The sequence below is a fragment of the Uloborus diversus genome, chromosome 3, assembly GCF_026930045.1.
Source record: "Uloborus diversus isolate 005 chromosome 3, Udiv.v.3.1, whole genome shotgun sequence".
In the NCBI taxonomy this organism is placed as follows: Eukaryota; Metazoa; Arthropoda; class Arachnida; order Araneae; family Uloboridae; genus Uloborus; species Uloborus diversus.
Window position 1 is genome coordinate 44,635,446 of NC_072733.1, and position 13,097 is coordinate 44,648,542.

General features: G+C 33.4%; 1 protein-coding gene across 1 annotated transcript in view; it reads right to left on the reverse strand.

Annotated features, from left to right (window-relative positions):
• The window catches only part of LOC129219344 (ATP synthase mitochondrial F1 complex assembly factor 1-like), a 254,835-nt gene that overhangs the window by 111,034 nt on the left and 130,704 nt on the right, over positions 1 to 13,097 (reverse strand). The window lies entirely within an intron of this gene.

Sequence of the window (13,097 nt, forward strand, 5' to 3'; positions counted from 1 at the left end):
TTTTCAACTTTATTCAAATTAATATTTTAACCAAGAGTGCCTACTGAACCACTAAAATATTTAGAGGTTCTTGGTATTCTTTCTTTCTTTTTTTTTTGGGGGGGGGGGGGGAGCTGTTACCTCGTTTTGACCATCTACCTATTTCTAGTATTGAGCTTTCAAATTTTCCTTTGCATATTTTTCTTTCAAATTTTTCATTTAATGTTTAACTTAATCACATTTAAATCAGAAAATTGTACAGCGTAAACTTAAACATGCAATTTTAATTAGCATTTTTTTTAATAGCAAACCATTTTAATTAGTGATATTGCATTTTAGATGGTTACAGGAAATATTTTTAGATTTAAAACTCTTTACAACGTTTGCCATTCCAAAACAAAAAAAAAGCAATTTCTAATGTGCATTATCTGTCGTTCATTTATTTATTTTCATTTTCTTACCTTTTTTTATCTCTTTATTTATTTTGAATCAATTAAATTCTAACACATGGAGGTGAGAATTCACATGCTGCGAACCAAAAAAAAGAAAGAAATAAAAATTATTACAAAAAAAAAAAAAAAAACTGCCGGCAGATTTAAATGGATATATTTTTGCTGAAATTAAAAAATAATAAATTATTCCTTTGTTTTAACTGTAAAAGGCATGTGACAGCAAAGTTGCACTTTTTGAAGATTAGCCCATTAGTGACTGAAGTTTTTAATTAAACTAATGTTTTCTTTTTCGAATGAAAATGCTGAAAATTTTGTGTTTTAAATAAAGTTTATAGATACAATAACGCCAAAAAGTAAATTGAACAACAGAGATCTATGTTGTTTACAACCACAACAAGATTACAACAATCAGATTATGCTATTGATCTGAAAACTTGCATGAAATAAATGAGTTTTCCTCATGCTAAATTGTTTTCAATTTTTAGTTTTTGCTTTGTCATAAAATTCAAAATAAGTACAAGTCCTTTTTTGGTGCTCTGAATTGTTTTAATTTTGTTTCATTAAAAAAATATCTACTATCTAACTACCTTTCATTCTAATATTGTTTTGGTATAAAAATATTGTTGAAAATTTTAAATAATAGATAGTGTACTTTCAAGAAATAAATATAAAATAATGGAAACATCTGTTTCTTATGCATATAAGAATGTTGAAAAAATATGTCAAAATACACCCCCCCCCCCTCCTTAACTTCCCAATTTATTTCTGAATATTTCTATCTGCATCTAGTTTCAAATAAAAATGACCTCTGATTAATATAATTTCAGTTTTCAACTTTATACAAATTAATCTATTAACTAGGTGTGCCCACTAAACCATTAAAATATTCAGAGGTTCTTAATCTCTTTTTTTTTTTGGAGTGGGTTGGGGCGAGATAGGATCCCCGCAGTGTGATGGCCTCTGGGGAGGGGCTATACAGATTTTGTTGCAGGGAGGCCTAAAATGTATAGATCCTGGCCTGGGTAGGATACCTTGTTTTAAGCTTCTACGTATTTCTTTTATTACTCTTTCAAACTTTCCCTTGCATATACATGGGTGCCACACCCCTAACAGCACCCCCCCCCCCCGCCCCCCCCCGTAGGTGGGCATCCTAGGCATATATTTCCTTTCGGAATTTTTAAGCTAATGCTAAACTTTGTTCCATTTAAATCAGAAAAGTATATTTTTCCTTTTATAGAAAAAAAATAAGTAATGCTTTTGATATCAATACAAGAAATATTTCTATGTTCAAAAATCTTTATAAAGCTTAATTTAATGTAGCAAAAACAAGCAATTTTTTATGTTCATTATTTGTTGCTTATTTATTTATTTTAATTTTCTTAATCAGTCTTTATTCTTTCATTCATTTTGAATCAATTAAAATTATAATTTTCGTTGTCTCGGAATCTTTTGATTAATTTAAAATTGATCGTATTAAGAGAATAAGGTTTAAGAAAAAAAATCTGCTCTTAATTTTGCTAAAATAGGGCCATTTTGTCCTTTTTTAATGTTTGAATCAAAACCAGAGCGACCGCGCTTTTTCGCCGGGCGAATTCGTCACGTGACCGGTCGAATACTGTTTTTGCACAAATAGGCCGCGAAACTACTCTTATTTACATTTTGTTGGCTGCCGCGCAGATTGAGAGCATTAGAACAAAATAGAAAAAGTGCATTTTAGTCTAAAATTCTAAATCATTTAAATTTTTTTTAACTACTGACAACCTGAACCACTGAATGTTTGGCGGAATCAACTCTTTTATTTTGTCTGTTCTTTTAGAGGAACGCATTTACATTGCATGTTGAAGCTAGAAATTCATTCGTACAGCGGTCCTTAAACGTGGGGATAGAAAATAAATTTAAATTTTTACGCTCGAATGATGCACATGTAGGGTAGAATTTAAAGTTGAAATAATGGTAAATTTTGTATTTAGCTTGAAACAATGATTGAAAGCTCCGTTATCATATTTAATGCATGATTGTCGGCCCTAATATGCTGTTACAGTTGATATTTTTGTTAACCTAAAATTTGCAACTTTAGATCTGCATTTAAGATTCTTTTGATATAGTATTTTCAGTGTGTTGGTTTTAATGAACAAAATTCAATTTTATTTGCTTCAAGCTAAATAGAAATTTCATATGTCAACACTAATTCTTTTTAAATTCTATTCCTTGTACATATTAATAGGATTGTTTCTTTTTTTCTGAACAAGAGAGTTTCATCAAATATTACAATATACTTCCAGTTTCAAAACTTCAACTGAATCAAGTTCTTTCTTTAAAGTAAAGCAGCTGCATTTATTCCATGTTAACAAAATATGATAGTTCTAGCTGTATTACAGAATAGTACTTTCAATTTCCATTTTTTAATTTTAAATGGTTATCTCTTCTGAATATTCTCTAAATTTGCCAAAAAACGCAAAAAAGGATATATCTTTAAAAATCTCTACAAAGGTACTGATAGAAAAGTGGACTGCTAGCTGAATATCACTTAGCACTAATTTTACATGTTAAACTTTTGTTAACTTATGTATACAAGATAGCAAAAAACAATGAGTTCTCAATTTGTACCAGGATATGGGTACAACATATATTGCAGATTGCACAAGTAGGATGAAAGTGGCATTTTTTGAATTTGATTACCATTTAGTGTGAATACTCCAATGCTTTTCTAGTACACAACAGCTTCTTTGAAAATATACGGATTTTCTCATGGATGGGGAACACCACTTTTTACCAGAGCTTGAGCATCATTTTCGGTTGATCGGGCACTGCGTGTTCAACCATATTGGGGAAGGGGGTATCATTACCTGTTCTAGCTTTTATTAAAATAGACCAGACTAGCATTTTTAGAAAAAGTTGATTTTTTTGAGTAATATACCTTACTATTCACATTTAACGCATCAAAGAAGAAATTAATATTTGTGCAAAACAAAACTTTTGATGAAATTTCCAAAAAATCATATTCTGATTTTTGTTACAGCATTTAATTGGTGTAGTCCTGAAAAAAAAAAGGTGGGGGATACTGCTTACAGATGAATCACTGGTATGTTCAATGAACACTGGTTTGGGAAATTAAAGAGTTGGAGAACATCATGCCCTCTTGACTACACACCTGAAATACTTGAAGAACTGTCAGATCTAGGGGGAGCAAGCCGGAGCTTTTGTCAGAGGGTGAAAATCTACAGTATAACTTCGATTTAACGATACCTGATTTAATGATTTTCTGAATATAAGGATACATTTCACTAGTCTGGGTTTGACTGCATTGAATGTCAGTCCCTTGACAATTGTTAAATCGGGGGTAAACTGTATTTGTCTTTTTTTTTTTTTAAGTCGATGTACAAACTCAAAGAAAAATGCGTGAAGACATCAGTTGTCTGGATTAATGAAGGTTTACTGCATTACACGTTTCCGTGACATAAAAAGCATTTGAGTGTTTTAGACTAGCACTTCTCAACCTTTTGTGACCCGCAGACTGGCAAAAGCTGTTGAAAAAAGTTCGCAGACCATTTAAATTTCTTTAAAAAATATATAAAAAAATTATATTCGCAGACTATATTAAAAACATGCGACACTTTTTTTTTTGAGGCTGTGTTTTTTCCTCTATTTATGGATTTATTTTAGAAAAGAAAAAAACTTCCGACTCGGGGAATGATAAAACTCTCTCTCTCTAAAAGATTTTGTTGACAGCAAAGTTTTTTAAAAAAATTGTTGCAGAGTAATAAAAATAAATGAATAAATAAAGAAAGGAAACTTAACAGGAATTTTTTTTAAAAACGTGAATGAAGAAAAAGTGTTTGAGGACTGGTCATGATTTTTTCCTGCTGACCAGTACCAGTCTGCCGGACTACTGGTTGAGAATCGCTGTGCTTGACTATAAAAAATTTTAACTTGAAAAATTTTATTTTTAAATACGGTAAAAAATTAACATGAAACTGAAGGGATTAATTTTTTTTTGTTTAAAAAATTGAATTAAATTACACAATACTTTGTCCGGACTATTATATCATTGCGTGTTAACCATATATCATGTTAAACTTTTTTTACTATATATCCATAGATGCAAGTTAGGAGACGAGCCCTACATTGAAAGTATCTTGAATATGTGCCAGCATCCTACAGTGCTTATTTAGCAAAAAAATCAGATATTGACAGTTGGCCCAGTTATTCTCATGGTCAAATTTTTTTTTTTTTTCATTTTGCCATTACCTGAACCACGAAGGTTCAGGTAATGGGAATGTTCAGGGTGTGGAAAGTCCACCTACCACATAATTTAATTACCCTGGCAAAAGTTTTGTAGTCCTGCCTACATCTTCGGACATTTTCAAAAACCATATTCAGGGGCGGACTGGATCCCGCAAGAGGGCGTCAACCTTGGCCTCCAAAGGGCGCAAAAAAAAAAGGTGTAAAAAAAAAAAAAAGATGAAAAAGAGAAAGAAAGGGGAAAAAAAACAATGGTACGCAGGTTTACGAGTTAAAAGAAAAGAAACAGAAAAGGGAAGTCGCACAGGTTCGTGAGCGCAAAAAAAAAAGGAAATTGCACTTAAATTTTTTTTTAAATTAATTAAAAAAACCTTTTTTTTCAAAAAAAAAAAAGTGTTTAGGCTTGAGGGCACATTGGCCCGCGGGCCAGTCTGCCCCTGGCCATATTTAAATCACTTAGATGGAGACTGAACACTAAGCACCCTTAAATATTTTTTAGTGTATAGTTTTACTGTAAAACTATACCACCTTTGCATTTTTCAATATTAAATTGAAAACTAGTCATTTTGAAAGATCTTCTCTATTTTGATTCTTTGAAACTTTACTGGTAATTAGAAATACGCATTACATAAAATGTTTAATACAAGAATATGCTTTATTTAGAACAACAAAAACTTCTAAATTACGGTAAAACTACAGTTACCCAAATCAACCAGACCCCATTCGTATTATTAGAATTTTCCAAAAGTACTACATTTTAATCTACTGTTGGCCCCATTTACACAAATATTGTTAGTTCCACGAAATATTTGAATAAGTGGGGATTTTTAACATTGCATCTATGGCATGGTAAATATTTGGTTCCGGGTATTTTATTTATAAGCGGGGTATTCGCTTATCCGTTATACGATTAAGCAGAGGCGACGGTATTTACTGACTTTGTGGCACTTCGGCAGAGTTTGAAAGCAGTTTTTTCTTCTGGATTGGACAATAGCGATGTGAATCTTCAGTGGGCAGAGTTTAAGGAAAATCTAGCGAATACGGTTAGGGATCATGTTCCTTTTAGAAGAAAGGGTGTCAACACTAAAATTTGGCCAATGTGGTTCTCCAGGGAAACTAAAGACGCTCTAAATTACAAGCAAGCTGCTTTTCATAGGTTTAGAGAAACAGGTCACAGTGCAGATAGGCTCCAATATTATAAGGCAAGGCGTAAATTTAAGTATTTGGTACGGATTCAGAAAAGAGAGTTGGAGCAAAGACTGGCAGATAGCATAAACAGGAATCCCAAGAGGTTTTTTGCATACGCTAATTCGGGGAAAGTTCGAAATAGTCATATTGGGCCACTGGTTGATGAGCACGGAATTTTAATTCAGGACGATAGTGATATTGCTAATGTTCTTAATAACTTTTTTTCGAGTGTTTTTAACGATAACTGTATCTCAACAGTTGACACCAACAAGACACAAGCTATAGTACAGCTTGAGGACTTTGTATTTTCAAGGGATGACGTTTTACTTCATTTGAAAAAAATTAAAGAGTCTAAGGCTCCGGGGCCAGATAATATTTATCCGAAAATTTTAGTTGAATGTGCAGAGGAATTAGCAGATGTAATCGCAAACATTTTCAATGCTTCTTATAATTCGGGGACAGTGCCAGAGGACTGGAAGCTGGCTAACATTACACCGCTCTTCAAGAAAGGGTCTAAAGGGAGTGCGGGAAATTATAGACCTGTGAGTCTAAATTCGGTGGTTTGCAAAATTTTTGAAACATTGATGAAAATTAAGATAGTGAATTTTCTAGAAACTAATAATCTATTGACTAGTTTTCAGTACGGTTTTAGGAAAGGTAAATCTTGTGCAACTAATTTATTACATTTCTATGACAAAGTTACCATGGCTTTGGACAATAAGAAGCCTGTAGATGTTGTTTACATTGATTTTCAAAAAGCCTTTGATAAGGTACCGCATGTTGCTCTACTTAGCAAATTAGCTGATATAGGAGTAGGAGGGAAAACTTTCATTTGGGTAAAAAATTGGCTGACCGGAAGGAAACAAAGAGTAGTTGTAAGGGGAAATTATTCTAATTAGAGTGAGGTCTTAAGCGGGGTTCCTCAAGGATCAGTGTTAGGGCCTGTTTTGTTCATTGTCTTTATGAACGATATTCACAAAAATATTTCTGGGAACATGAACTGTTTTGCTGATGATGTCAAAGTTATGGGGACTGTAGAAAATGAAGAACAAGCAACTCAGCTGCAAGAGGATCTAGATCACATTACGGAGTGGGCTGATAAATGGGGTATGGCTGTTAATGTTGGGAAATGTCAAGTGCTACATTTAGGGCATGGAAATAAGTGTACAAGTTATTATTTGCAAGGTTCAGTCATTAGTCAGGCAGACAAAGTTACTGATCTGGGGGTCCTAATAAGTCAGGATTTAAAGTTTAGCCAACAGTGCAGCATTGCTAGCAACAAAGCCAATAAGATGCTTGGGTTTATCAATAGATCTATTTCAAATAAATCTAAAGAAGTTCTTCTGCCCTTATATAGAAGTTTGGTTAGACCCCATTTGGAGTATGCTGTTCAGTTTTGGTCTCCTTATCTTAAGAAAGACATTAATGTATTGGAAAGGGTTCAAAGGCGGGCTACAAGGCTAATAAGTGGACTTTCCCACTTAGATTATGATTCCAGGCTTAGAAGGCTAAAAATGTACAGTCTTGAGCAAAGAAGAGGCCGAGGGGACATGATTCAACTGTTTAAATTTATTAAAACGAAAGATGTTACGGGGCTAAAGTTTAGCACTGAAAACAGGACAAGGGGTCATTGTTTTAAGCTATTTAAATCTCAGGCTAACATGGATATTAGGAAAAATTATTATTTTAGCAGGGTAGTAGAACCTTGGAATAGCTTACCGGAAGAGGTGGTAATGAGCAAAGGAGTAGACAGTTTTAAGAGGGCCATTGATCTTCACTGGGGATTGTAAATTGACTAGGACCAGTCTAGCTGGGCCCAGAGCCTGTTGCTGGTCGTCACTTTTGTATTTGTATTTGTATGAATGTTGAAATTCAGAAAAACTATTTTTAAATAGAAAGAAAGAGCTATCAATTGGTCAAGTAGAAAAGCTAACGCTTTTCATGCTAAGTGTACTAACAAGTGCTGCTGCGGAGAGAAGGATAATAGCATGCGCCGACAGAATAATAATTTTGCAAATTGCAGCGAGTGCAATTGCCTTTATTTTTTGCTCAAATTCTGAAAGCGATTCAGATAGTTGTTGTAGAGTCATACTGTATATGTTAATGTATGGCATAACAATAAGAAACGCTTCGAATTTTCAAAAACCATTTTATTAGTTAAATTTTTCAATAGTACTTTTGTCATTTACTAATCATAAAACCAGACACATATTTGCATATATATATATATATATATATATATATATATATATATATATATATATATATATATATATATATATATATATATATATATATATATATATATATATATATATATATATATATATATATATATATATATATATATATATATATATATATACACAATGGAGTCTTGAAAGTTAGAAGTTCCACTTAATTTGAGGCGCTTAATTTGTATTATCAGTTATACAGTTTAGTTCCGAAAAATTGATTTTTATTAAAATCTAAAAATAAATACGTACAGCGTACAGACCTCGTGAGAAAAAAAAGTGGCTTAGAGGTAATTAAAAGCTTTATTTATGCTGAAATATCTGATAATTTTTCATGAAGACAATACTTCCTTTTCTTTGCACAAAGAAAAGAGGCTCCTCCATACATTATCTAAAAAGGGTGCAAATTTAATGTGGAAGAATTTTCCGGATAATCCGAGTTTTCATCGATACAAGCCCCCAATTACCTTGAATTTTCGAGTTTCTACTCTGTACCCATATGGTAGTTTCCGCTTAATGAGATTACTTGGACAATAATTTTGATACCTAACTAAATTTGCAGAAAGTTTTTCCGTGGTCCGTCCAGTTTTTATTTTTTGGGAAACCATTTTGTGAAAAAGCTAAATATTTTTGTGAATTTTCTTTATTTTTGAAAAGTAAATTATTTTGAATTGCCAGGTTATATTTCAATTTGATAGCTATGAACGTGGCAAAATGATGCTTGTGCAACCTTTTAATTAGGCGTAAGAAGGAAATTGTTAATGTCCAAGCTATAGAATCACAAAAAGTCTTTATTGCGGGTCACCACTTTTTGAATCTGTAGTGTCTCATGGTGAGGGGCGACTCTGAATCTTGACTTTTATTTCATGATGCAAAGTTTTGTGAATGAGCTGCATTTACAATGAAATTTTGTGAAGTAGCCGCAAAATGGACCCAACCCAGGTCTGGGTTGACCCCTGTTCTTATATTTTTTCAAACAATTCTGTATAATTAGATACATATTTTGGCGAGCTCTGGGCCACAGAGAGCCAAGGAGGGCCCCTTGTCCGTTTGGTCGATGGGTGTCCCGCTTCCTATAAAACTTATAACATTTCCTGACATGGCCCATGGTCGGCTCTGGGTGAGCAACAAAGTTTGTTCACAAATTTTGAGGTACTCCCAATGTTGAAAAAGCAAAAAAAAAAAAAAAAAAAAAACTGAAAAAATATGCTGGTATCATTGTGGAACTCGACTATGGACATTTTTGCTGTCGTCATAATATGGCACTTCGTCATAATATGGCACTCGAGACTCTGGAGAAGTACAGCGTTTTTTTTTTTTTTTTTTTTTTTTTTTTTTTTTTTTTTTTTTGCAGAAATTTTTTAAGAGCTAATTTGAATCACAGACAGTTTTAAATCTTATCGAGATTCTGATTGAGGTTATTGTGTACTTGAATTTGTTACTTTTGATTTCAATGAAATTCTATCAACTTGAAACAGCAAAACATGCAGAAAAAATCAAGTAATTTTGTTTGTCAATTGAGCTTTTTACCGAAACAATATTATCAATGTATCATGATTATTACATTGTGCAAGCAAATGAGACAGAACGAACATCAAAACACCATAATTGAAATAACTTTGGACAAGAACTATTCTTACCTGTCACAATCCAAAAAAGGGAAGCATATAGAACAAAAAAGGTCTGCAACAGAGTATGTTAGATTTTAATGTATACTAGCACTCTCTTTTGCTGCCCATTTTGTTATCGATATTTCCATAATAAAGCTCGTTTGATGCAGTAGCGTAGTATTGACTAACTTTATATTTAAAAAAAAAAAGACTGAAACAAAACGCTTTTTGAAAAAACCTTCTTTGATTCTTACGGCTATAATGCATACTCAACAAAATTAGTGATGAGAGCTAAATATCAATCAAATTCAAATAAGAGCTAATGAATAAGCTGTTCTTGCAGCCTTGTTTTTTTTTTTTTTTCAAAGCTTCCGTGATTATAAATTGACGATTAAATAAGTCATCATCTCAGAAACATTCAGAGAAAGCCACAAAATACTTAAAATTCATCCGATTGACTTTTTACATGCCTCTTCTTTAGACTAGCACGAAAACAACAAAGGGATATTATTATTCCTGAATTTTAAAAGGGAACTTTCACAGTACTTAACACTGACTTTCAAAATGTAAACTCCATTGCGCAAATATGCGAAATCGACCGGAACGACCGCGCGTTTGTTTATAAACTCCTTCGATTCAGTTGATGACCGTGACGTCAGAGCCCCGACCGGTCGAGAACGGAGCAACCGAAGATCAAGAGTTTATAAACGCGCCCAGTGTCTGCCCATGATGAGAATGAGGGTGTCAATGAGTTGTTGAGACATTGCTGCCCATTCGTCTTGCAGCGCCAATCGAAGCTCCCGAATCATTACTCGTGTTAAGGTACGAGCTGCCAAGCGTCTGCCTAGAAAATCCCATACATGCTCGATGGGATTGAGATCCGGAGATAGTGCCGGCCAATCCATACGTTCAATATCCTCACTCTCTAAGAGCTGTTCGGCAGCTACTGTGCGATGACTTGGTGCATTGTCGTCCATGAAAAGGAACTGCGGACCCATAGCGCCTCTAAAAAGACACACATATGGAAGAAGAATCTCGTTACAATAACGGGTCCCGTTGACTGAACCTGCGTCGAAGATTTGAAGGTCTGTACGACTACCAAGCATGATGCCTCCCCAAACGAGAACACCGCGACCTCCATACCTGTCCCTTTCAATGATGTTCGAGGGATGATTGCGGCTTCCCCGCTCTCTCCAGATGAGTATGCGATGAGAATCACTACTCAGACTGAATCTGCTCTCATCTGTAAAGAGTACTCGTCCCCATTCATTGTCTCTCCAATTCCGGTGTTCCCGGCACCACAGAGAACGCCTTCTCTGATGGGCAGGCGTTAACAGACCACCACCGTGCAGTCTTCTGGCCACGGTAAAACGCGATATCGGTCCTCCAGTCGCCTGTGTCGTGCGCCTAGCGATTTCTCCCGCTGTCTGCCGCCTGTTTCTTCTGGCCTGTAAAGGCCATGTCACACGTAACGAAATTCGCTCAACTTATCCGTTCAACTTCAAGCTTTCATTCAACTTTCTCTTGGAGAAGTTGAACAGGGTTGCCGGGCTCTCAAACGAAGGGTTGATCCTAAACGTGGCTTCTGTCTACAATTTTAGGCGAGTTAGCACAATACACTCTGAGCGATGTTTTTTGGATTTAAAGGGGTTTTTTTTCTACAATTTATTTCAAAGCTGTAAATACATTTCAGTTTTGAAAGTTGCAATCTTTCGAAATTATGAAAAAGTGATTTATAAACATCTTGATTTTACTAGCTCAATGCAGCGATAACAGCCCTTTTACCTAATAACTATGAGTAAAAGCAGGCCTGGATCTATAAATTTTGATTCCCCCCCCTTCCCCGATAAGAATTGAATAACAATATGGAAGCTTTTCTTCACTTTTTTTTTTATTTTAAATTCCATATTATTATTTATTTTTGTTTTAACTCGGTATTTTGATTTTCATACAAAGGTTTTTTTTTTATTGAATTATTTTGCTTTTGAGGGAGTTTGAAATTCTTCACTCCTGATTTTTCTTTTTCTCATTTTGCGTATAAGTTTATTACAAAATCAATGGATCATTTATAACTTTTTACATTAAAAATTTTGTTTTATTCATCTTTCTGGGTCCAATAGCAAGTTTTTTTTTTTTTTTTTTTTTGCAAATGTAGGAAACTCCTATGTAACTATTACGTTTTTTACACTTTGATTAGTCTTGCTGCTTTTCATAATATAATTAAAGGTTTTTTTTGAATAATTTTATATGAAACGGACATTTTCGTGTCTCATTTAACAATTCTATGTATTTATTTCATATTTGCTGATTTTCCAAAATAAAATCTTTCAATTATCCTGATACTTTACAGAAATGTCCCTAATGTGTTTGCAACTTTGAAGATATAAGTATATTCGTTTATTTAAAAAGTTTACCAATTTCTTGGGTCGTAGCCTCCCCCCCCCCCCCCCCCGCCTGCAGGCATGCAGATGTAGACATGAGTAAGAGTCGATATTTATAAATAATTTGTCTATTAATGTAAAAGTTGTGATTTTTAAACCAGTAATCTTGTCTACCATTTTAAAATATGTGACAAAAATTTAATAACAGCAATTATAAATCAAGTAAACGAACATTTCTGAGTTATTACTTTTAAACACTTATCTGCCCAAAACCTGACTAAAAAATTTGTATTTACTATAAAATTACTACAACAAATAATTCTCAGTTTAAGATATTTTGATTTCATACACTAAAGGAAACTTTTCGACTGTTTTAGATAAAACAATATGTGTTTAATAAAAAAATCCCAAACAGAATGTTGATTCAACAAGCTGCTTGTCTGTAGAATGAGAGAGATGAACAAAAGAGCTACTAATCGTATTGGATAAAAAAGTATTGGAAATAGCAGTATATTGAATAGTAGCAATAATAATGACTATTTATTCCTTTAATTTTTTAAAGCTGAAAGTGCAAGGCAATGCATACATTTGTCTAGTTTAATTTGCAAACTTTAATAAAATTTGCATCTTTAGTCAACATTTACATTTATCCCCACTCTAAATCTGTTCTCCTCAAAGCATGCAGTGATAAAATACTAATTTCAAATCCTTTTGTACACCATGTCCATTTCTAAGTTCAGAATGGATCAATTCAAGACTGGAGAATATCCTCTCTATTGATGCTGAACAGGGGTATATTGTTTTGTCTAAAACTTTCCCATCATACTTTTGCTGAGACATCCTGAATTGAGCGATAACCGCTACAAAAGCTATTAGAGTTGGTATTTAAGTTTTTGACACTTATGTCTTTGGTTGTATCAAGCAACTATTAGTTCCTCTATAAACAGAGAATAGTTATATTAGAGAAAAATTTAATAACAAAAAAAAACTAAATAGCACCATTCAAAATAT